The 23,424-nt window shown below is 55.8% G+C and overlaps 1 long non-coding RNA gene across 1 annotated transcript; it reads left to right on the top strand.

Moving 5' to 3' along the window:
• The first annotated feature begins 434 nt into the window (after window positions 1-434).
• LOC111094425 lies at window positions 435-19,009 on the top strand. Its single transcript, XR_005385391.1, has 4 exons — window positions 435-782; window positions 1,507-1,612; window positions 1,893-2,000; window positions 18,826-19,009. It is a non-coding gene; the product is annotated as an uncharacterized LOC111094425 (long non-coding RNA).
• The last annotated feature ends 4,415 nt before the right edge of the window (window positions 19,010-23,424 follow it).

Raw genomic sequence — 23,424 nt, 5'->3', positions numbered from 1 at the left:
TGACCTCCTCACAAGGGAGGTGCCCGGCCACCACCTGCATTTTACAGGATTACCAGCGGCAGGGTGCAGACCAGGGTGGCAGGAGGCCAGCACCTCACATCCTCCAACAGCAGAGCTCATGCCGACACCCTGCACCCTCTGTTTGCAGACCTCACCCTGGCGCCCCGCGCCCTCCATCTGCAGCGCTTTCCCTGGAGGCCTGCGCCCTCCATCCACAGGGCTCACCCTGGCGCCCTGCACCCTCTGTCTGCAGGGTTCCTGGCACCCCACACCCTCCATCTGCAGGGCTCGCCTGGCACCCTGCACCCTCCGTCTGCAGGGCTTGCCCCAGCACCCCGCACCCTCCGTCTGCAGGGGTCACCCTGGCACCCCACACCCTCCATCCGCAGGGCTCGCCTGGCACCCCGCGCCTTCCGTCTGCAGGGCTTGCCCCGGCACCCCACGCCCTCCATCTGCAGGGTTCATTCTGGCGCCCCGCGCCCTCCATCTGCAGGGTTCATTCTGGCGCCCCGCGCCCTCCATCTGCAGGAGTCATCTTGGTGCCCCGCGCCCTCCATCTATAGGGCTCATCCTGGTGCCCTGTGCCCTCCATCTGCAGGGCTCGCCCCGGCACCCCCGCGCACTCTGCAAAGCTCACGGGCATAACCACTGCGCCCAGAGCTGCCCACACGTCAGGACGGGACCTGGGACACTCGTCACGAAACACTTATTACCATCCTGGAATACAGCTGGAGCCACATGGGCAGGAGGACCTCTGAGACCAGTTAGATGCTTGGCTCACGGTGAGAAGGCCCCACTGGAATAGAGAGAGGGAGGGAGAGAGAGAGACAGAGACACTGAGAGACAGAGAGGGAGAGAGAAAGGGGGAGCGCCCCCTTACCAAGGAGCCAAGTGTCCTAACCTAAAGTAGTGCTCTGGGAGGGGAGGGGGGAGGTGACGGAGGGTCAGCTCCCCCTCTGGCCTAGGCAGGCCAGAACCCCCCCACTCCCTTCGTGTTTTGATCTGAGGATGGCAGGGTCCTTGCCTAGTGTGGGAGGACCTCACAGAGGAACCAGGTACACCGTCGTCTCCCTCTCGAGTCCTGTGAGCACCTTGGCCTGGGTGAGGAGGGCGTGGGAGCCTGGGGGGGGGGCAATGTTCCTCTGCCACCTGCCTGGGGGGGCCTTCTGGGCCCTGAGGTTTAGAGGTAGAAGTACGAGGGGGCCAGAACCGGAGGAGGGAGGGGAGCCCATGCTGCTCCCCAGGGAGGTGCAGACTGACCAGAGATCTGCTCATTCTCCTCCAGAAACGTTTTCCCCCAAAACACTCACGTGCCCCCCTCCCAGGCCCTGTCCCCGGCCCTGCTGCAGCCCACACCCCCTGCTCTCAGGACCTGCAGCCCAGGAGCCGGCAGACGGGAATCCTGAGGGTGACTCTGCTCCTTCTCCGTCTTTGGATCCTCACCCCCCCCGCCCCAGGGTGTTGTATTCGGAGGCTTTACAGGGGTGTTCTCTCCCTGTCCCGCAGCCTTAGCGAGCGCCGCGTGGTGAGCAGGAGAAGGCTGCAGACCCCGCGTGGCCGGACTTGAGAGGGGCCCACGCAGCCTGTCGCAGAGCCTGACCACTAGGACGAGGTCAGAGAATGTGCGAGTCTCCTGAAGCCCCAGTGCCCTCGGTCTGGGGGGCAGAGAGCCGACCCCGGGGGGCAGGGTGCCAGCCACGTGGGCCCCCCTTCACGGCTCGACCCCCAGGGAGCTTGCTTGAGGGCTGCGGGGTGGGGGCTGGGAGTCTCCACTCTGGAGCCAGGCTCCCTGGATCCAAGTGAATCCTTAGCGCTGCCGCTTAATATCCAAAAAACGTGTGCCCCTGTTTCCTCCTTTATAAATGGGATTAACGGTAGTGCCTTCTTCAAAGATTTTGGGATGAAGCTCTTGGAACAGAACCGGTGCACGGAAGCCGTGCGAAGCATCACCTGAAGCTAGACGTCACCGCCCCTCCTGGAGGATCTTCAAAGCTCAGTAGGTATGCTAAGGGGCAGGGCCAGCTCCAGGAGACTTGGGGTAGTGGCAGCATTTCCGAGAATCATTTGCCCAGAGAAACCTCTTTCTGTGCTCTATGGGATTAGGGTACCTGAGCTCCTGGTCTGGGAAACATTGCTAACCCAAGCTTCTCACTTTGACAGTCCAAATGAAAGTGGAGGCTGCCCACCCAGCGACTGGGGACCAGCTGGGGCTCTGGATCAGGGGCATTTGCTCCAGCGGGGGGAGGAGGCTACACTTGGCCCCAGGATTGTGCCAAGGGCATCCCGTTGTGCCCCCAAGAGCCTCAGCAGCCAACGTCTCTCCAGGGTGGGCCCCCCGGGGGAGTGACCTGCTGTTGACCTGGGGGGCTGGCACCCACACTAAAAAACGGCGAATGTGGATATTAGAGGGGGGCCAAGTGGCTCTGATCCTTGAGGGCCTGGGCTCATCAGCTTTTACTCCCAGGACGTGAGGATGCGTGGGACGGGGCAGCAGAAGGGAAGACGGCACACGTCAGAGCTGGAAGGGTCCTTGGGCATGGCTGGGTCTAGAGATTCCTTTTCTTTAAATGAAGGATACAATGGAGGCTGCTAGAAGGGACGAAAAGAGAGAAGTGAAGTGAAGTGAAGAGAAGTGAAGAGAAGTGAAGTGAAGCACCCCAGTTAGTAGGCATGGGGAGGCCAGGAGAGCGTGATCTCGTTCTGGCCCTCGCTGTTACGGGCAAGGGAGGTCGTCCGGAGCCACGTCCTCAGATCTTTGCTACCTGCCTCTGCTCGGTGTGTAACGTGTGTAACGTGTGTAACGTGTGTAACGGCTCCTGTTCTGGGAGGTACCATGGGCCCTGTCTATAGGGGGTTGGCGGCTGCCGAGGCTCAAGCCCTAGGCTGTGTGGCTGGACCCTCTCTTCTTCTGAGCTAGTCTTCACCCCTTCCTGGCACTTCTATGGTGGAACCTTCTTTACTCTGGGGAGAATAGGACCCTCAGAATCACATGCCATCCCCGTCCTGTGTCTGGAGTCTGGGGGCTGGAGTCACTGACCTCCACCCTGGAAGGATGATCTCTGCTCACCAGCTGCTCTCGAATCCCACTCTGCCTCCTTGGGAAGCATGTCCCATGCTCCAGCTGCCACCGTATCTTCGTGATTTCTGCCATGATGGCTTCGACCCGAGTCTTAGTGGGTTCCCAAGGTCGATGCAACCTCGCTGTCTTACCAGCCCCTTTTTCCTCTCAGTGCAGCTGGTCTCCTAAAGCCACTGTTTTCTCCTGAGCGTCCGTCTCTGGGGCATCCCGGGTTTGCGCCAGAGCTAACCCATGTTCCCTTGTTGGAGGCTCTTCTACCTGGGGCAGGAGACGCTTGGTGAGGGAAGATGCAATCCTCCCACAGCCTCGATTCTGAGGGGTCAAGTTGGCCGCCCCAGCACCAGGGGTCCGCTTAGATTTCTGTAGCCCTTTTTGTTTTGTCCTAACGTGTTCACTTGCAGGGAATTTTTTTTGACTCTCTGGGAAAGCCACCCTTCTCAGCGCAGCCTCTCCTCTCTACCCAGATGGGGTCTGCCCTTGCAGAGGTTGGATAGATGCTGGTGATGGTCCAAAACTAAGTCTGGAGGGCCCTGAACGTTGTGCAGGGGCCTACGAATGTTCAGACTCTGGAGCGCCCACTCACCTGGAAGTTGGCATCTGCCTGGTTGCCTGGCCCACGAGTGTGGATGATTCTCTGAGTGTGCATGAGAGGGAAAACGGGGGAACGTGCAATATCTTCTTGTCCACGCTGGGACCAGATGACCCTGAGGGGTCAGGCCTTGCAGGACAGTTTCCTGCTGGGGAGGGAAGAGCCAATGGAACTTGGCATCATGGTGTGTGACACTGTAGGTCCCAGATCTTGTCACAGCCTCAGAGCCCTCAGGGGTCCTTCAGCTGCCCTGGGAGTCAGGGGTCCCAAAGGCCATACCTTGGCCCAGGTTGGTCACATGTCACATTTACGTGGGAACCAGAGGTAAAATGTGCATGGAGGTCCACTCCTGTGGAAAGGGCCAGGCTTTGCCCTGCGGAGCCTTCAGGCTGTGGGGACATACACAGTCCTGTTTACCATCCCATATGTCCTTCCAGAGGGTATGCCAGCGGCTTGTGGACACTGTGGGCTCTCATTGGAAAGCCAGGGGCTCGGTCCAGGAAAGTTGATTTTCGTCTCCTGAGATGCTTGCACAGGCCCCAGGCCAAGCTCTGCTGAGGGCTGGCAGCAGACTGGGAAATGCTCAGCCCTCCTGTCATTGTGGACTCCAGAAGCAGCCTCTAGGGAGGAGAAAATCCTCGTGGAGGGCGGAGAAGCCTAGCCATGCTGATGAGACAAAACAAAAGGGGGGAGAGTTACTGAGGAGGGGACGGACAGATGTTCCTCTGGGCTGGCTAGAAGTGCTGACTAGTGAATCTGACCGAGGGAGGCAGGGAGAGGACAGGCACGGGGAGGGAAAAACAAGGGAGATATTAGAGAAGCCTAAGGGGGCACAACTGTCTCCTTCTGGAAGGGAAGCCATGGAGAGCAACCGCTAGGACAGGAGTTGAACTTGTAAGGAGACAATAACTGGCGTGATGCTCCGGGATTCAAGACGGCGGTGCTAGAAAGATTGACTCCACTTGGTGAGTGGAGAGGCTTCAAGATTAGGCAGGGGGAGTGCTCTGGACTTTGGTTCCATCTCTGCTGGGCTTTCACTAGAACGCAAACCCCAGAGGACAGGCGTCCCTGTCGGTTTTGTTCATTGCTTCAACCCCAGTATGTAAAATAGAGGCAAGTACAGATTAGGGTCTCAAGAGAAAAAAGTTTGTTGAATGAGTCAGTAATTTGAGTGCAGGGATATAAGGAGAGGAACATTGTATCTTAGGGAAAGAACTGAAAGTCTCTTCCAAATCTACCCTGGAGTCCTAGAAATGCTTGTGACGGGCTATCTTAGGGAATGTTTTGGGTCGTGCACTGTAGGGAACCAACAGCGGCCTATACGTGGGGGAGAAAGCAATGAGGATATTGAAAGTTGACCCCAATTTCAGGAGGGGAGTTGAAGAGCAAGCCAGGGGTTTGGAGCATCAGGAACTCCGGCCTTGAGCAAGCCAGGCAAACATGTGCTTTTCCCAGGCACCTGAAAGCCACGGGTGAAACCCATCCGTCCCGTTCTCAGAGGTGTGGGGACGCCCAGCCTCCCTCCGGGGCTCCCATGAGGGGTCCAGTTTCTGTTTATGCTTACACAGTCTGCAGGCTGTGCAGGGTGGTCCTGCGAGGGGGGTGACTCAGGGTGGGTGAGGAGGGATGACGAAGCTGCGGCGGGTGGGCCCTCTTCTGTCGGCTGGTCGCTGGGTCTTGGAATCCTGGCCCAAAGTACGTGAGAGACCATTTCGGGTGTTGGTTTTGCAAACGCTCACTGAAAACTGACCCCGGGCCGGGCGCTGGCTCACGAGTCGTGTCAACAGTGGCGAGTTAGAGGCAGGTGTGGTCTCTGGTCTCTGCTCGCGGGGAGCTTAGCGCGGAGCGGGGAAGAGAAGGCCTCATCAGGTCACGCAGGCAGGCTGGGAGGTGGGTTTTAAGGAGGCATCAAGCTCCGCCTTTGCAGAGAGGCCTGTTAGAGGATTTGAGGACCTGTTTGAAACCACGACGCTGTCCAAACCCAGACCTGTGACCTCCTCCCCCAAACCCGATCCAGCCGCCTGGTGCCTATTAGAGCAACCGCTGCCCACTGAGCGAGCCAGGAGCACACCCCCTTAGGGACCAGATTGGGTGACCTGCCTCTAATAAACAGAATACGGTGCCAAGGAGGTTCTGTGACTTCCAAGACTACGTCAGAACAAGCCCTGTGCCTTCCATCTTGTTCCTGTCCCTTGAGTCACTCGCGGGGGCAGTCGCTGCCGCCTTGTGGAGGTCCTGGAGGTCCTGGAGGTCCGCGTGGTGGGGGGCCGAGGCCTGCACCTCCAGCCAGGGCGGGAGCGCGCCGTATTGGGAATGGGGCCCCCAGCCCAGCCCAGCCTTCAGAGGGCCGCGGGCCCAGCCAACATCCCGCTTGTCACTTCATGAGAGATCTTGAGCCAGAAGCTCAGCTTCGCTGCTCTCGGTTCCCCCCTGGGCAGAAACTGTGCGAGATGATCAGGCGGCTAAGCAGACGGCGACGGCGGGCGTCGGGCGGCCAGCTGTGCGGCGTGGAGTCAGACTTTGGGAGCTGACAGCATTTTGATGGTGGTTGAGCCATTTAGGAAAACAAAAGAAGAGAGAGAGCCCCAGATTGAGCCGCGAGAGGTTCTGTCCCTTAGGGGCTCGGGGTGGAGGAGGACGGGGGTTTCTGGTCCAGTGGAGGGGGCTGAGTGGATGGATGGAGGTTGATAAGCAGCTAGGCCTGCCAGGCCTCTGGTCTGACTCATGGTCCTGCCTTTTCTGTTTTTAGGTTGGGGTTTAGGGTAAGATTCATTTGGGGAGAAGCCAGCATCTGACTGTAAAACATCACAAACTGCTAACCTGGCGCCATTTCTGTTTTCATAGACGAGGAGGCTGAGGCTCAGGCTGGCCGAGTGACTTGGCCTACTTGCGAGTAGGCCCTGGGCTCCGTCAGGTGGTCTGGCTGTGCAGCCTCTTCCCTCCAGCGCCTTCCAGGGGGCCCTGGGGAAGAGAGCTAGGAGAGAGGCAGAGGATGGGAGGGGTGTCTTCCCTTGGCGTTGTACCCCTTGGGACAATGACATCCCTCCACACGCCTGCATCCCCTGGGAAGAGGGATGCTCTGCTAGGCCTGTGGCCGGCCTGGGCCTCAGTCTTCTGGTACTTCAAGCATCCCCCCTCACGAGGGATGGGATGGGGGGGCGGTCAGATGAGGTGGTGGTGGGGCTTGTCACCAGGGAAGTGCTTCCTAGATGGAGCAGGTAGGTCATGGCTGGCCAGGGAAACACAAACTCCGGGTCTGTTCCTGGGCAGGAGGGAGACCTGGGAGACCCCTACACTGACCCTTCTGCTAGAGCAAATCCCGGCCAGCTGCTCAGAATGCTGCAGCCGCTAAACTTTCAACACCCCGGGACCCCTGCCGGTCAGGATGTGCCCCTGGGTCTGATTTGCGGTGCCAGTGGACTCCTGGCTGTTGCAAGTTCTCCTGACTCTTAAGCACCCATCCTCCAGGACCCCGATTCTACAAACCTTTACCCCCAGTGATCTCCCTGCCAAATTTGGAGTTGTATGGAAGGGGTGGTAGAAATAAGAGGGTACCCACTGTTTGAGGGGAGGCTGAGGTCCGGGGAAGTGAAGTGCTTGTCCACAATGACACTGTGCTCTACCCACCCGTGTCCTCCTTGGTTTTCTTGGAGTGATGCTTGTCACCAGCAGACCCCACATAGCTGTCCTTCCTTGGCCCCCAGGCCTGCCCTAGCCTGTTCTTCCCTGACCGTCCAGCCTACGGCCACGTGACCTAGCTTTCGCCCTAACCCTGCTGCACCCCTGCACTCGGCTCTTGGACCCAGTCTGAAGCTTGTGCTCTATGGCTCTGTGATCTCCCCTCTAGCTGCCACCCCCCTTCCATGTGTGACATGTGACTCTTGAGTCTTCTCAGGTGAGTGGGGAGCTCTCCTCAGCCCCATGCCTGGCTGTCGCGTACCCTCATCCCTCCCCATTCTTCTCCATTCCTCCCCATCCCTCCCCAGTCCTCCCTGTCTCTCCCCATCCCTCTTCAGTCCTCCCTGTCTCTCCCCATCCCTCTCCAGTCCTCCCTGTCTCTCCCCATCCCTCTCCAGTCTTCCCTGTCTCTCCCCATCCTTCTCCAGTCCTCCCTGTCTCCCCTAAACCTCCCCAGCCACCTCTATTCCTCCTCATTCTTCTTCATCTCTCTACATCACTCCCCAACTCTCCTCATCTTTCCCCATTCCTTCTTATCCCTCCTCATCCCTCTCTAGCCCTCCCCATCCCTTCTCATCCCTCCCTACCCCTCCTCATCCCTTCTCATCCCTCCTCATCCTTCCTCATCCCTCCCTAGCCCTCCCCATCTCTCCCTACCCCTCCCCATCCCTCCCCATCCCTCCTCATCTTCCTCATCCCTCCCCACCCCTCCTCATCCCCCCAGCCCCCTCAAGCCTCCCGGCTGCTTCTGAGGTTTGGAACCAGCACAGACTTTCCCCTGACCCTATATTTTCTCCTGCCACTTCTCTTTGCTTGAAACCATTTGTAAGCAAAAAACCATTTGGGGTGTTGTGTTTATTTTTTCCTAGTTCCATGGGAAATTACTCAGAATGTATAAGTATGTGTTTTCCTTAGAAAATGGATTCCTTTACATCTTGGCTTTGTGGTTCCCAAGGAAAGCGGGGCCCACAGAAGCCTGGGCTGCCAAGAGGGCTCCCCATCCAGGAGTCCTGTTGGCCTCAGGATTACACCCTTGCTCCTCCAGAGACTGGTCACCCCCTCGCGCCCCCTCTAGGGCCCCTCATCTTCTCAAGTCCAAGGCCTCAGCCCCGTGGGCCAGACGTCTCTCCATCCGATTCTCCCAGATGCCTCGCCTGCAGCTCCTCCTGTCTGTCTGGGAGAGATGTTGAGGTGGATCAAGGCAGGGGAGGTCTCTGTAAGGGTCTCCAGCACGGACCCCAAGCCAGAATTTCCAGCTTCTAATCCTGGCTCTGCCTCTTGTTAGCTGGTGACATGGGCAGAGCTTTTCACCTCTCTGGGCCTTGTTCTCTTTCCCTGAAAATGGGCACATTGACAGTATTTGCGCAGAAAGCTGCCCCGGGGGTTCGGGGAGCGCATGTGGCGGGTGGTGAGCGGGGACCTGGCAGGGGGAGGCTCGGCGTGGTTTCTCCTGTGCGCGTGGCTGACACGCGCTGCAGCCCCGGCCCCTTCCTCCCGGCGGGCCCGAGGGAGACCCAGGCGGCAGGGGCCAGGCCTGGCTTCTCCCCAGCCCCCAAAGTTCAGGGCTCCCCTCCCAGGCTGGGCTCTCTGACCCAGCGCCCTTCCCAACCCTCTCAAGAGTCGCCTCTCTATTTGCACGCCCGTGTTCGCAGCGGTGGCCTCTGCTCGCCGTAGCCCAAAGTGGGAGGAAGACACATGTCAGCAGTGGATAAGTAACATGCGGTGTTTTATGTGTAATGCTTATAAATATTATATGGAGCAATATTCCATTCAAGTGGAAAATTATTCAACCTAAAAAGAATGAAATTCTGACACGTGCTGCAACATGGATGAGCCTTGAAGACAGTTTGCTACATGAGACAAGCCAGACACAAAGGGATCCTGGATGGTCCCATTTCTAGGAGGTCCCTGGGGTAGTCAGATGCAGAGACAGAAAGGAGAAAGGTGGTTACAGGGGCTCAGGGGCGAGGGGTGTGGGGTTTACTGTTTCATGTGTGGAGAGTTTTCATTTGGGATGATGAGGAAGTTCTGGAGATGCGTAGGGGTGATGGTTGCAGGACAGCGTGAACGTACTTGGTGCCAACGAACGGTACACTGACACGTGGTTGAAATGAAAAATTTTATGTTTTGCATAGTCTACCACAATCAAAAATGCAGAAATAAAGATGTACAGATGACTAGTAATAATAGTGGATTTGCCTTTTGAGACCCTCTGCGAGGGGTGCTCACGCCAAAGTGCTCCTGCCCTGTGGTTGGGGGGACGGAGGTAGGTGAGGGACTTTGGGGCAAGGGATGGATCCATACACAATGACCGTAGTGCATCCCATTAAGGACTTGTCCTAGTCCTGAGAACGGAGCTCTGGGGAGCCCGGGGGGGTTGGAAAGTCGGCCTGAAGCCGGGTGGTGACGTGTGAGCTGGACTTTGCCGGCCACGTACGCGTTTCCAGCTCGGGCTGCGGGGAGAGACGAGTAAGAGCCCGGGGAGAGCGTGAGGTCGAGGCACCTGGGTTCATCTGTGTGGCTGGCCTGTGGGAAGCCAGGGGAGGCGGAGGACACGACCCAGGACAGGAAGCTCGGGGCCGGAGTGCGAGGCCGCCGGGCCCATGCCAGGGCAGCTGACACCAGACTGGTGGCTCTCCTCTCTTCTCGGATCCCAGCATACTGCTACAGGAAGGCAAGCTTCTTTTTCTTTTCGTCTTTAAAAGGGACAAAACTTCCAGGCGCCAGCACAAGCTTGTAGGGGGTATTTGGTGGCCACCCAAGTCTTTATTACCTCTCACCCCAAAGGTGGTGGCGGGCTGTCTGGTTCCCGCTTGGCCATTGTCGCTGAGGGTAGTGCTCTGGGAAGCCTGTTCCTTCCTGAATTCCTTAGCCCCTCTGCCCCGGCTTCCTCGGGACTCGCCAGGACGCACCTCCTCCAGGATGCCCTCCTGGGATTAGGCAAGGACAGACAACTGAATCCATCTACTTCCCGTCAAACCCAGCTCTCTTCCTCTCGGGCAGAAGAGTGTGGTAATGAGAGACCTACACTCTGGGGCCAGAGGGGTGGGGTTGGGCTCAGCTGCTCAGCAGCTCTGTGAACTTGGGTAAGTGACTGAACTTGTGTGCCTCAGTTTCCTTGTAGGTAATGATGATACTTGTCTCCACCAGCCATGCGGAGGCCAGCAACCCGTGCCGGTCGTGCTCTGCCTGGCCCTCACACAACCACGTCCTGGCCCCCGGCTGGGCTGTGTATCCGCAATAGCCCTGGGCAAGGGACAGCTCTCCCACTGGGGTATTTCCAAGCTTGCCCACGTGGTGCACAGGGAAGAGGGGCTGCCTGGAAGAGAGGCTAGCCTCCCCGGGGGACCCCTCCGTGCCCTGGGCCCTACAGCTTTCATAGGGAGCAGCCTCTCTGCCACAGAGATGTAGTATCTCCTACACCTTTTGGGGACCAGGGGCCTGGCTGCTGGTGACCCGTGTGTAGGGCCCTCCTGGTTCCTGTAGCACTCCACTTGGTCCCAGGGTGTGACTGCACATCCATCTAGTATTAATTAGGCACCCCTGTATGCTGGTAGACTGCCAGGCACTGGGGGTGCAGAGCCAGGGGGTGCCCTGCTTCAAGGGGTTTTCGTTCTCCTTTGGGCTCTGCTGGCAGCCCTGGTAGGTGGTGTGGGGCTCTCACCTTAGGAGATGTGTTTTTGCCACGGGGAGATGCTTCAGTCTATTTGGAGGTGCGAATGGGAGGCTTGGAGGCCCCAGTAATGAGAGGTTGCCCTGCTGTCCCCATCTTCCCCATTAGACAGGGGTTTCTTGCCTTCAAGACTTTTTGCTCATTTGAGAGCCTCCTCTGGGGCCAGCAAGAGGCCCCGTAGACCCCCTGGCACTGTCGCCTGCAGCCTCCAATGACCTCTATACTAGGTCAGGGATGGTGAGCCTGCAGAGCAAGCCCAGCTCAGAGCTCCCAGGGGTGTCTCTGAAAGTGGGGTGCAGGGTGATGAGGTGGCCAGGTACAGAGGACAAAGACTGGAGACCCCCGCTATACAGGCCCTAGGGCTAGGAGGCCAGCACCTACCTGCCAACGCACCCTTTCTGTGACCATAACTCGGCAGCCGGATGCCCCACTTGGGGGACGATCATAGGGTGGATGGACCAGGCGTGGTGCCGGGCCTTGCGGGCTGCGTGCGCAGAAGCGGTGATGCCCCTCTCATTACCTCCTCATTTGGCCCTTCTGTTTTCACTTGCTCTGCTTCCTGCTAAATTCCCTTCCCAGGCTAAAAGTTTCCATCTCTGGGCTTGGCCCCAAAGTGACATTCTTCGGAAACTTTCAGCTGAGTTCATTTAGCTATTGTCGGGTGGGAGAGGGTGGGTGGGAGAGCCAGTCCGGTTCTGCTTATTTCTGATATTTCACATGCCAGCACGGTGAGACCCGGAACATTCCCGCTGGCTGCTGGGATCTTAGCTGGTGTGATGGAGGAAAGTGATGTAAAGCAAAGAGCTCAGGGCGGGGGTCTGGACCCCTTGATTCCAGCTCTGGCAAGGATGGGTCTTACCCTCTTGGTCTGCTGGTCAAGGTGCTTTAACTCTTCAAACTGATTTGCTGATTTTTAAGGCTGGGGGGTGGGGGGATCTTTTGGATAAAGGTTCTTTGCACACAGCCCTGATGCTGGCTGATGGATGCTTCATCGTGGTGTGATTTTTCTTTGCGATGGTTTCGGGGCAGCCATCAGAAATTTCTAGCTTCTGCAGATGCCTGGGTAGCCTTGTCAGTCTCCAAATCCTAACCAACAATGGCTGGACCACAAAAGTCTCAGGCTTGGCCTGATGGAAATCAGGCAGCTGGCCCGGAAGGAATGAGCCTTGTCCTGCCCACCCTTCTCCCCTGTTTGTTTGGTTTTACTTGTGTTCTGCGTCAGGGATGAGTTGGTGGGGAGAAAGGGTATGAAACTTAGATCCTAGATCCACACATGTTGTTTGGTTTGGGAAATTAAAAACAAAACATTTGGTTGATTTTAGTCCAAGAAAGTAATTTTTTTTCTTTTTTTTTTTCTTTTTTCTTTCTTTCTTTTTTTTTAGAAAGACAGGTTGTTGGTCTGGATATAGCTGAATTTTGTTTTCGCCCTAACATAAAAGGTAAAAAAAAAAAAAATCAGCCTTTATTTAAAAATAAAAGTTTGAAAAATGGTCTCTGTGAATTAATTTCCTGCTAAGATGGTCTTCTGTAAGCGGGAGCACTGCTGTACAAGTCAGATGAGTGGGGAGTGGCCGGAAAGGAAGAGGGAGACAGGCCAGTGTGGGATTTTCAGGTCCCTGGAGATTTCTGTGGCTTTGACACCATTTCTGGGGCATATTTGTAAATTGTCTGAAATGCTTAGATGGAGAGGTAGGGGCTGCAAAGTCCCCCTTTTCCCAGAGACCAAAAAGCAAGAAGGTCTCCTGGTGTCCTTGGGGTTTCTTAGGAGTCTCGCCTGGAGGTAGGGGGGTGGGCGAAGTGACCTCCAGAGGGACTGTTGATGCAAACAGGTAGAGGAGCCCACCTCTTGGGCCGAGTGCACAGGATTACAACCGCCTAATTCGCTGGAGGGGAGACCTTCGTGAGCTGTCTCTCCCCGAATGGGATCTCAGCTCGTTCATTCTCTTTCCTCTTCTGTCCTTTTTTTTTTTTTTTGATTTTTATTTATTTATGATAGTCACACAGAGAGAGAGAGAGAGAGAGAGGCAGAGACACAGGCAGAGGGAGAAGCAGGCTCCATGCACCAGAAGCCCGATGTGGGATTCGATCCCGGGTCTCCAGGATCGCGCCCTGGGCCAAAGGCAGGCGCTAAACCGCTGCGTCACCCAGGGATCCCTCCTTTTCTGTCCTGAGTTGAGAATCTATTTAGATTATTCTAGAGACTCAAAAAAAAATTATTCTAGAGACTCTTAGTCCACTTAAAGAATTGAGATATAATTGATATTAGCAATGTGTTAGTTTAAGGTATGCAGCATGTTGGTTTGAAACACCTGACTGTGCTTTTTATGCCTCGTGGATGTTGAGCTTCTAGGCACGGTGAGGCCCAGGCATTACTGTTGTCCCTTCTAAGCTCACTGCCATACTTTGTCCTCAAGATTCTTGTCTACAGTTTCACAAACAAGAATTTGAATGGCTGATTTGAAGATATGAGGGAAAGACTGGGAAAGGGCAGGGAGATATTTTGGGATGGGAAGTACCTCTCATTTTTACCCTGTGGGCACCTGCCTCTTACCTGGCCCTGAAAATGTCGGTGTGCAGTGTTACTGAGCAGCTCTAATGTGGGGGCTCTGCACGTAATTCATATCTGACAGCTTGAGGAACTGAGGTTCTTGCCCAAAGTCACACCTTTGGGGAGATGCAAAGCCGGGATTGGGATCTCGATTTGCCATTCCAAGCCTAGGATCTTAGCCGGCACGGTCTGCCGTCCCTGGGGCGCCAGTGGACATGACAGTCGCCAGTAATTCCTAGTGGTTGGTGATGCTTGCTGTGTGCCCGACTCGAGGAGGTCCTCACACCTGGGCCATGTCTCCCCAGCCCCGACAGAGCCTCTTGCTGTGGGGGCCCCAGTCTGATTGTTATGGGCCTGATGCACTTTGCCCTAGTAGGGGCCCCTTCCTCCGTAGGAAAAAATAAATATATTTTAAATATTTTATTTATTTATTCATGAGACACACGAAGAGAGAGAGAGGCAGAGGGAGAAGCAGGCTCCATGCAGGGAGCCCAACGTGGGACTCGATCCCGGGTCTCCAGGATCAGGCCCTGAAGGTGGCGCTAAACCTCTGAGCCACCTGGGCTGCCCTCTGTAGAAAAATATTAAACATTATATGATGACATTGGTATAAAGACAAATATAACTCAGGCCGAATGCATGATTACGTATTCGTTCTTATTATGCTGATTTTTGTCCTACGATATTTAAAGAAACTAAAACAAGAACATTTTTGAGGGATCCCCCAAACAGCACGGACCCTAGGCACAGTGCCTGATGGGGAGATCCGTGTGCTGTACGTGATGGGGCGGCCCTGGGCTCTGAGAACGGCCTGGACCCAGCTGCCCCTGCTGCCACCTGGCATAGAGCCTTTGGGCACTGGCTCCAAGGTTCGGGAAACCAGGACTATCTCTACTTCTTCCCCATTTCTCGAAAGTCTTGCAAGCCTTGCAGAGAATCACACCCCAAAGAAAGTGATCCCCCGGGGCCCCTTCTTAAGTCCCTAAGGTCACCTCCCTTCTTGCCACATGAATTCTTTGATCTAATCTCTTCTTTCCCCACCTCTTTGGGAGTAGCTGATGTAAGCCCAGTGACCTCGGCAACTCACTGTATCCCTAAGAAGCTCTTTTTCTTTCTGACAGAGGAAGGTTGCAAGCTTGAATTTAGGGAAGCCTCTGCTGGGGTGAATCCTGTGGAAATGGGGTTGCTGCTCTGGGATTTGGGCAGTCGCATCCTACCTCCCCCAACACCCTTTGCAAGGCTTGGCACCCCAAAGCAGTGGCCCCCAAGGACTTGATGGGGAGAAGTGACTTCTCTAATAGCACTGGGATGCACTACACTAGGGCTAAGTATTCACAAGTTATAAACAGAGTTGCAGACTGCGTGTTCTTTCCTCCTTCTTTGACCAAAAAAATCCTTTATAACCACTCAGAAGATCAGCTTCTAGTCTAGAACTTTAGACTCTAGAGTTCTGTGCCAAAATATACCAGAACAGGGAAATCTGTCCCTGGTCCCCGCACACCAGACCCACCCTTCAGCCCTCCCTGCCCCGTCTCCAACCTGAACCTGGAGCTTCTGTGTGCATGCACCAGGCGGCGCCACGTCCTGCGGCCAAGCTTGGCCACCCCTCATATTCAGGTGTGTGCGTGCCAGTGGAGAGCTTTGGTCCGGTCTCTGGGTGGAGGCAGGCACAGGTACCCAGTGTGGTGCAGAAAGGAGTGCTGAGCTTTGGGCTGGCACTTTCCCTTTGCCCCCCAAGTCCTTGCCCTGTGAACATTGAGGCCAAAGGACGAGCAGGTTAGGGCCTTTAGGCCTGGCGCAGGGCGGGGGTCCATCTGGCCTGGCTCTGAGGGTGGTGCTGGCCTCAGCTTCCACTGGGCTACGCACTGTCTGGCCATATATTTAGATTTGCTGACTCAACTTGTAAGAAGTCTGTTCCTGTCCTAAAAAGAAGTGAACTGCTATTAGGGCATGTGGCCGTGGTGGCCCTTTGCTACACATGCCGGACACCCACACGTTGGAAACGAGCAGGACTCTTTATTAAAACCATTTCCGAGCAAAATGAAGTCTTAAGAAGCAAGTTTGCAAAGAGGCGAGCCCTTAAGAGCAGTAAGGTAGCTTTCTCCCTCATACTGACGGCGCTCGGAAAAAGTCGATAATTTCATCATCAAAGCTTTTGTAGGACATTTCTTATGACATACCACTTCAGCCAAACTCTGCAAGGGTATGAATAACTCCCAGGCTTCAAGCAGCTCGTCTTATTCTCTGAATCGAGAAAAACATCGTGAGTGCTGAGTGGTAGAAGTTGTGTTTTAATCCATAACTGGATTATTTGAATGAGGGACATTCCTTGGTTCCTCATTCGAACACTGCCACGACCAGTCTGAAATGCATCCCTTCGTCTCCCCGTGCACCCGCCCCCCCCCCCCCGCCCCATATGGACACAAAACGGAGAGAATATCAAGCTTGGTGCCCGGCCCTATTCCTCCAGAGGAACGACTCTCCAGTCTCCTTAACCCGTTAGGTCAACCCCGATCACTGAGTGCTGACCGTGTGCCAGGCACCTGGTTGGCTCTTAGGAAGCAATGTGAATCCCACAAGTGTGGTCCCAACCCTCCAGATGTCTGCAAAACCTATTTTTTTTTAAAGACTAAGAAAATCCTCCGTCTCCTGACAAATCACCTATTGCTTTAAGTTTAAATACAATGAAGCTTCTTTAACAGCCAAGTTTCCCCTCTTAGCCAGGAGTGTGAAAGTTTCTCAGAGTCTCTGTCTGAAAGGAGGTGTGTCCCTAGGACCAAATCCTTCAAGCAATGGAGAGGCCAAGAGTGTCTAAAAATCTGTCACAGGGGAGTTGAAAAAAGTCATTTACTTTCTCTGAGACTCAACTTCTTCGGCTCTACCACAGGGCATCTGACTCAGTCTCCCCTTCCTCCCTGCCGTTCTGTGCAAACTATTTTTTTATTTTTTTAAAAAGATTTTATTTATTTATTCATAAAAGACACAGAGAGAGGCAGAGACACAGGCAGAGGGAGAAGCAGGCTCCCTGCGGGGAGGCTGATGCAAAACTCGATCCCAGGACCCTGGGATCATGCCCTGTGCTGAAGGCAGATGCTCAACTGCTGAGCCACGCAGGTGCCTCCACAAATGTTTTTAAACAGTCAAGTGTTGGCCCCAAGAGACTTCACTGTGCTCTCCTGATGCCCACCTTGAACTGTCCCTCCCCAGGGGTAGCCTGGCCTCATTGGGCAGCTTTCCTTCTCTGATCGCGAGGTCTTCTATCATCCCTGTACTGCTTAGGAAACTGCAGGCGGGATGGGTCCCAGCTGCTGGTGGCCTTTGGGGTTTCCCAGAGCTCTCTGGTTGCAGAACCCAGCCCGAGCCTTTCATGATGATCACTTGTTCTTCCATCTGTCCGACCCTTGTCGTGCCTCGCGGTGGTCTATCTATCCCCCGCCAGACGGATCCATTCATCGTGCAGATATTTATTGAGACCCTGTAGTGCCAGGCATTGTTTTAGCTACGGCAGGGAATAGAACAAGCCCCCAGGGGCACGGGACATACATTCCAGGGGAGAAGGAGAAGAGGGAGAAGCACACACACAGTGATGCCAGAGAGTGGTAAATGCACGAGGAATAGAAAACAACTTAAGGGGATAGAGCGTGAAGCAGAAGTGGTGTTATAGCTTGGGTGATTGGGCCTGGGGACTTTCTGAGCAGGTGACTCAGTGCCAGAACTGAAAGAAGAGAGGGCCCGGGCCCTGATGGTGTCTGGGAGCAGAGTGGTTCACGGAGAGAGAACAGTAAGAGCAAAGGCCCTGGGGCGGGAGCCGGCAGGCTGGGCTCCGGGAACGGCACACGGCCAGTGTGGCTGAGATGGGTCAGTGGAGGGTGGGAAGCCAGAGGTCTAGAGGCCGGGTCTTCCAGGAGCAGACGGGTATGGCTTTTGTCCAATGCGTGATGGGAAGGAAGCCCTGGGGGGCTTGGAGAAGAGGACAGAACAAACACGATCCGATCTGGGTTTGATACGACCCATCTGGCTGCAGCGTTTGGAAGAGTCTGAAGCAAAGGAAGGCTGGAAAAGCAGGCGGACTCGTTGGGAGCAGAGCCTGGGAGCCCAGGGTGGGGAGGACGGTGGCCGGCCAGCCTGGAGGCCGTGAGGAGGGCTTGTCTCGGGGCGTGTGAGTGTGGGCACAGACCATGGATTGTCACCAGACATGGGGTCCGGTGCGAGCAGGTGCTCAGAAACGGGAAAGAAGTGAGAGAACGTGGCACAGCTCCAGAAAGCCCCCTCCGAGGCTCTCGTGGCGTGGCCCACTTCTCCACGGGTGTCATGGGGATACCCTGCGTCGGCTCATCCTCTTGTTCAACCTGGCGGCGCCCAGCCCCAGAGCTCTTGCTGTCCCCATAGGACCCCTTCCTTCTGGGGCAGTGCTTCCTCCTCTGGGGCTGTTCCCTCACCCCCATCACATCAACATCTGCAGCCCCTCTGAATTTGCTGGGCCTTTCCCCTCCCCTGGGCCCTCACCGCTGGCTTCTGGAGATGCACCTGTTGCAGCCACCGCGATGGCTCCTGCCGGGGCTGCCCTCCCCTGGGAGGAGTCGTGGCCTCCATGGCTCCTGCCACATGGTCCCCAGAGGCCCTCATCCCCCCTCGCCCCCCAGCCGGGTCTCTGATGGAGCGCAGTGCCGCACAGCGTGGTGCCTGGCCTCACGGGGGTTCCCTCAAGGTGCCAAGTGAGGCCATAGCCCCGAATGCCGATGGGGGGGGGGGGGTCCAGCAGATCAGTCTTCCCACTTCCTCCGTCTGACGGGCTGTGGTCAGACGTGCGGTCAGGTGACCGTGCCCGTGTGCATGTGGCCTTTCGGGGAGCTGAGCGCCAGGCGGTAGTGCGCTGCCCGCATTTGCTCCCTTTTCCTCCTGCCCACCCACCTTCCTGCCGCGGGGCCGCACCTCCCAACAAGCCTGACCACCTCAGTGGTGCATTTCGGGCCTCAATGTCTTGGAGGCGCCCCTGCCCCAGCTGCGTGATGTCAGTGGGCTCCGGCCACCAGTTCCCAGTTCCGTGGCCCCTGCCAGTCCTCATCTGGTGTCTTTTTAGTCGGACCAGGAGGAACAAGAGTCGTTCTCTCGGGCATCGGACCCACCGGAGTGCCTGGGAGCTGCTGGGGCCACCGGGTGGGGGGACGGGAGCTGGCCTGCAGAGAGCAGACGGGAGCAATGAGGGGACTGAAGCCAGCGGCTCCTGACACTGAGCTGCTTCCCTGTCCTGCCCACAGTTCCCTTCTAGGAGGCGACACGCTGCTCCCCTTTCCTGGCGGGTGTGAAGTGGCTTTCTGTCATTTGCTGTGAGTCACGGTCCAGACAGCACAGAGCGCTCGGAGTATTTCACATGCAGAGAGTTGGACTCAAGAGATTGCAGGACCCAGAGACCAAACCAGGAAATCGTTGTATCAGGAGGATTCCAACACCCTGGGGGCTGGAGGGGTGGGTGGGGGGCTGCTGCAGGACGGGGGTCACCTGGCAGGGCTGAGACCATGGGCAGCCTGTGCGGGGGACATAGGGCCATGGGCTCCGAGGTGCTGCCAAAGCAGAGAAAGGGGCAGATGGAGCGTGGTGTCCCTGCTGCCCGTCGGCCCCCGTCGCGCCTCCACCTTGACGCTGTCCCCACGTCAGAGGGCAAGGCAGCTCGGGATCTGCAGTTCTCTGCGATCAGAAAGTGGGGAGCAAATGGGCAAATGCCCCTCACTCTGGTGGTCGAAGACTCAGTTTATTCTACTGGGGGTCTGCCTTTGACTGTGAACCCCAGAGAGCCCCCGGGTGCCGACCGAGCCTGTGCCATCCCCCAGAAGCTCCTCGCAAGGGACTGGCCACGATCGCAATGGTGTGGGCCGTCCCCGGGAAGTCCTGCTCCCTCGGAGAGCGGGATTGGTTCTCCGTGTGCCCTCACTCCAGGAATCCACGGGAGGCTGAGTTCATCATTTAGGGACGCAGCTGAGCCACAGAGAGAACCGAGTGTAGCCTCCGAGTACCTCCCAGCGCGGCCGCGGTCACGGTGCGTTGCCTTCGGCTCAGGTTGAGCAGAGCTGGCCGGGCCGTGCTGAGTGTCAGATCAGCCTTGGGAGGCCTGGGACACGATTGGCCCGTGTCATCTAGAAGATGGCATTCAGGATGTCGGAGAAAAGGAAACACGGTCACGTTTTGAGTGTGAACCAAGTATGGACTTAGTGGATGCTGATGATGTGGCCGAGGGGGCGGGGGGCAGGCGCGGGCGGGGGTCACGGGAGGGATTTTCAGACTCCACAGTGGCCGGAATGACTAGCTAGGGGTCGTCCAGGCCGTGGGGTTTGAGGTCCAGCTGTGCTCGCAGAGAGGCCTCTGGGAACCTAACGGGGACAATTTGGGGTTTTGCAGATCATCTGAACAGAGGTTGTTTCACATATGTTGGAGGGCACGCAGCTCTCTATATGTCTATATTTTAAAGTAAATAAAAGGCTCTCTGAGCAAACCACACGGTATTGGATGGACTCAGATTCCAGTTCTGAGGCCTCTGCTTTCTGGCTTTACAGGAGCCTGTGGTGACCGCTCCGGGCTGGGAGTCCGGTTGCTGGGTCAGCTTCTGGCTCCTGCCAACGATTCACGGCAGTCCCAGCGGACGGGCGGCCTGCTGCGCCTCGCCTCAGTTTCGCCTTTCTGTGGAACAGGCAGACGGGCTGGGGGCGTCGGGTGTTGTGAAAAGAGAGGAGACTTTAGCTCAGTATTGTGGGTTGAATTGTGTCTCCCCCAAATGAAGATGCTGATGCCTTAACCCCCGGAAACTCAGAATATGACCTTGTTTGGAGACAGGGTCTTTGCAGAGGTAATGAAGTTAGAGTGAGGTCATTAGGGTGGATCCTAATCCAAGGTGACTGGTGTCCTTATAAAAATTTGGGCACAGGGGGCTCCTGGAGGGCTCAGTCAGTGAAGCATCTGCCTTCGGCTCAGGTCATGATTCCAGGATCCTGGGATTGAGGCCCATATTGGGCTCCCTACTGAGTGGGGAGCCTGCTTCTCCCTCTCCTCCCTGCTTGTGCTCTCAGTAGCTTGTGCTGCTCTGTCTCTCTTAAATAAATACATAAAATCTTTTTTAAAAATTGAGGCATAGAGGCAGACACAGAAAAGAGATGATGTGAAGTAGGCCATCTGTAAACTGAGAGGAGAGGAAGAACAGGTTCCTTCCTCATGGCTCTCAGAAGGAGCCAACCATGCCAACCCCTTGATTTGAGTCTTGTAGCCTCCAGCCCAAGCCCACAAATGCCTCCTGTCTCTTCTCATTGTGGACGTGTCAGGAGAATCCTCATTCCCCTTTTCCCATGCTCTACTTCCTTCCCCACACTCACTCCTGTGTCACCCTCACAAGCACACTTCAAAGCTCTGTATTATTTTCCATCCAAAAAATTTATGGTCACACTTATGCCTTCAGCTCTGCAAGCTTCTGTCCCCCTCGAGTATAAAAGGAAAATGTCTCTTTGTTGGAGTCAGGGGTCAATAGGGATGCCATTGGGAGGGCCATCCGTCAGGGAGGGCGGTGAGCCAATGGGGATGGAGGGGAAGGAGGCCGTCCCCGCTGCTCCCCCAGAGACCTGGATGGGAAGTGGGCCACAGTCTCGGAGGCTTGGCCAAAAGGCAGTTCTGCGTGAAGACAGACCAATGAAGAAGACCAATGAAATGACACCCAGGGGCCTCGAAGACTTCATTCCCAAATCTGGGTATGTCAGATTACCTGGAGAGCTTTAACATTTATCATCCCCCTTTGATGTTAATGAAAATGCAAAGCACCACCGTGAGCACCCTTGTACCTACAGGTATTGCTGAGATTAAACTGTGCGAGTAGAATTAAAAGCACCCGGGTAGGCTTCTCATTTTTAGCTGGAGAACTTTAAAAGTCATAGACATCCCAGCCCTACCACAGACACTAAACCAGGGTCGTCGGAGGTGGGGCCTGGGACTCTGCATTTCCCAGGTCATTCGGGTGGTTCTGTGCAGCTGCGGGGACAGGGCACATCTATGGGTGTAGAGATTACATCTAGGAGCTGCCAGATTCTCTCTCCAGGAAGAAGCTCCACACACCTCGCTGTCCAGCACGCTGGCACTGGCCGGGGGAGACCAGGGAGGGTGGGGGGCAGGCAAGGGGAGTTGAGGGGCCTCAGGAATCAGGCAGTGCTGGTGGCCAGATACTGGGGAGCATTTGTGGAGAAGAGAGAAGCCAGAGGGGGACAGAGGTCAGAGACAGTATCTCCCAGTGGGGAGAAGCTGGAGGACTGGAGGACGCCCTTGTATCAGGATCTGGGGAAATGAGAACCAGCCCTCTCCTGCGTCGGTTTCTAAGACAAGCTTCTCTTCCTGTTGGAGGGAAGCTAAGATCTCACCTCTTGTCCCATCTGTCCTATATTCAAATCTCTTCTTCCTTTTCTAGTTATATGATCGTGGGCAAGACACCTTGACCCCTGATTTCCACCTCTTGAATGTGGAGCGAACACTATCTTCCTTACTCTATAGGGTAGCATGGTTATTAGAGTCAAGTGAACCGACGGTCACGCAAGTACTTGGAAACCATAAAGTGTTGAGTCTATTCATTCTTCAACGTCAACACAGAGAATTATCTCGTCTGTCACACCTCCCTAGACCCCACCCTTCCCTGCCAGGCCAGGAACAGTCACCTTAGGCTTCCTTCTTCTGTCCGGGATCACATCACAGTCTCGTTTAAATCCTAAGTATTTGCTTCCACATCTGTTTCGCTCAGCAGGCCGTGAGCCCCGTAAGGACAGGATAAACGTTCCATTCGGGATTGCATCTCCAGGGATGCCTGCCACACGACAGGCAGTTGGCAAATGTCATTAATGAACGAAAACTTTAGGTGGAGTGGGGGCACTGAGCAGCCCCTGTGGTCCAAGCCGTAGCGCTGTGCCCTGGGCGAGTCCAGGCATGGGTAGATAAGGGACCGACGTAGGCCTCTGCACTACTGCTGAACCGGTAGGAGGTCCTGCTTCCCGTTGGGCTTCACCCAGTGCATGGCTTCTCGTGCTTCAGCCAGCTCCCGCCAGTGCCTCCTGCACCCCAGTCTGCCGGGGCTCTAGGGCAGCGGCTTCACTTGTGTGTCCATTTCAGAAGGCAAACATGCAATTTCAGGTCATGCCCGGTGCCATTTGGAAGGAAGCTCAGATTTCCCTAAGTGGAAACAGCATGTTCTAAAAGCAATTATGGGCCGAGAGGCATGTTCTGGAGCGAGACCCATCATTTATAAGCAAAGGTTACCCTTCCTGCCTGGTGACAGGACAACCCAGGGAGGACATGCTCAGTGCAGTTAACCCCTACATTATCCCAGGACAGCCTGCATCATCCCTGGCACAGGCCTTTGGTTTTCGATGGCCTTGTGGGGACCACTGTTTCCCACGTTAAGACCTTGGAAAATGACTATACCAGGCCTCTCATTGGGAAAGGCAGGACCTTGAACAATCACACCCCCCTCGCTTTTGGTATCCTGATGAGGTCAAGCTAGAGTGTCTCTGACCAATTGTGCACTGGTAAATACTCCTGCCATGGCAGATTTCAAGTTCTGGTGTGATGTCATCGAATGCGGACTTGGGGAGAGATGCTTGCCGACCGTTGGGAGCTGGCATGAGCCATGAGAGCCAGCCCAGCACATCGCTGCTTCTGACTCTGGCACCTGCAAAGCTCTTCCACTGTTACCCAGCTGACCGTTCTCCAATCCTCATCTTCTATGCACCTGGACAGGTGTACACAGGGCTGGCTACAGAACGTGCGGACCCCCGTGCAAAATGAAAAGGCAGGCCCCTCGTTCAAACAGCCATTGAAGCTACTAAAACATGAAACTCTTC

This window comes from Canis lupus, chromosome 37 (assembly GCF_011100685.1).
Source record: "Canis lupus familiaris isolate Mischka breed German Shepherd chromosome 37, alternate assembly UU_Cfam_GSD_1.0, whole genome shotgun sequence".
NCBI lineage: Eukaryota > Metazoa > Chordata > Mammalia > Carnivora > Canidae > Canis > Canis lupus.
The sequence above is the reverse complement of the archived record's forward strand: the minus strand, read 5'-3'. Positions and strand labels throughout refer to the sequence as shown.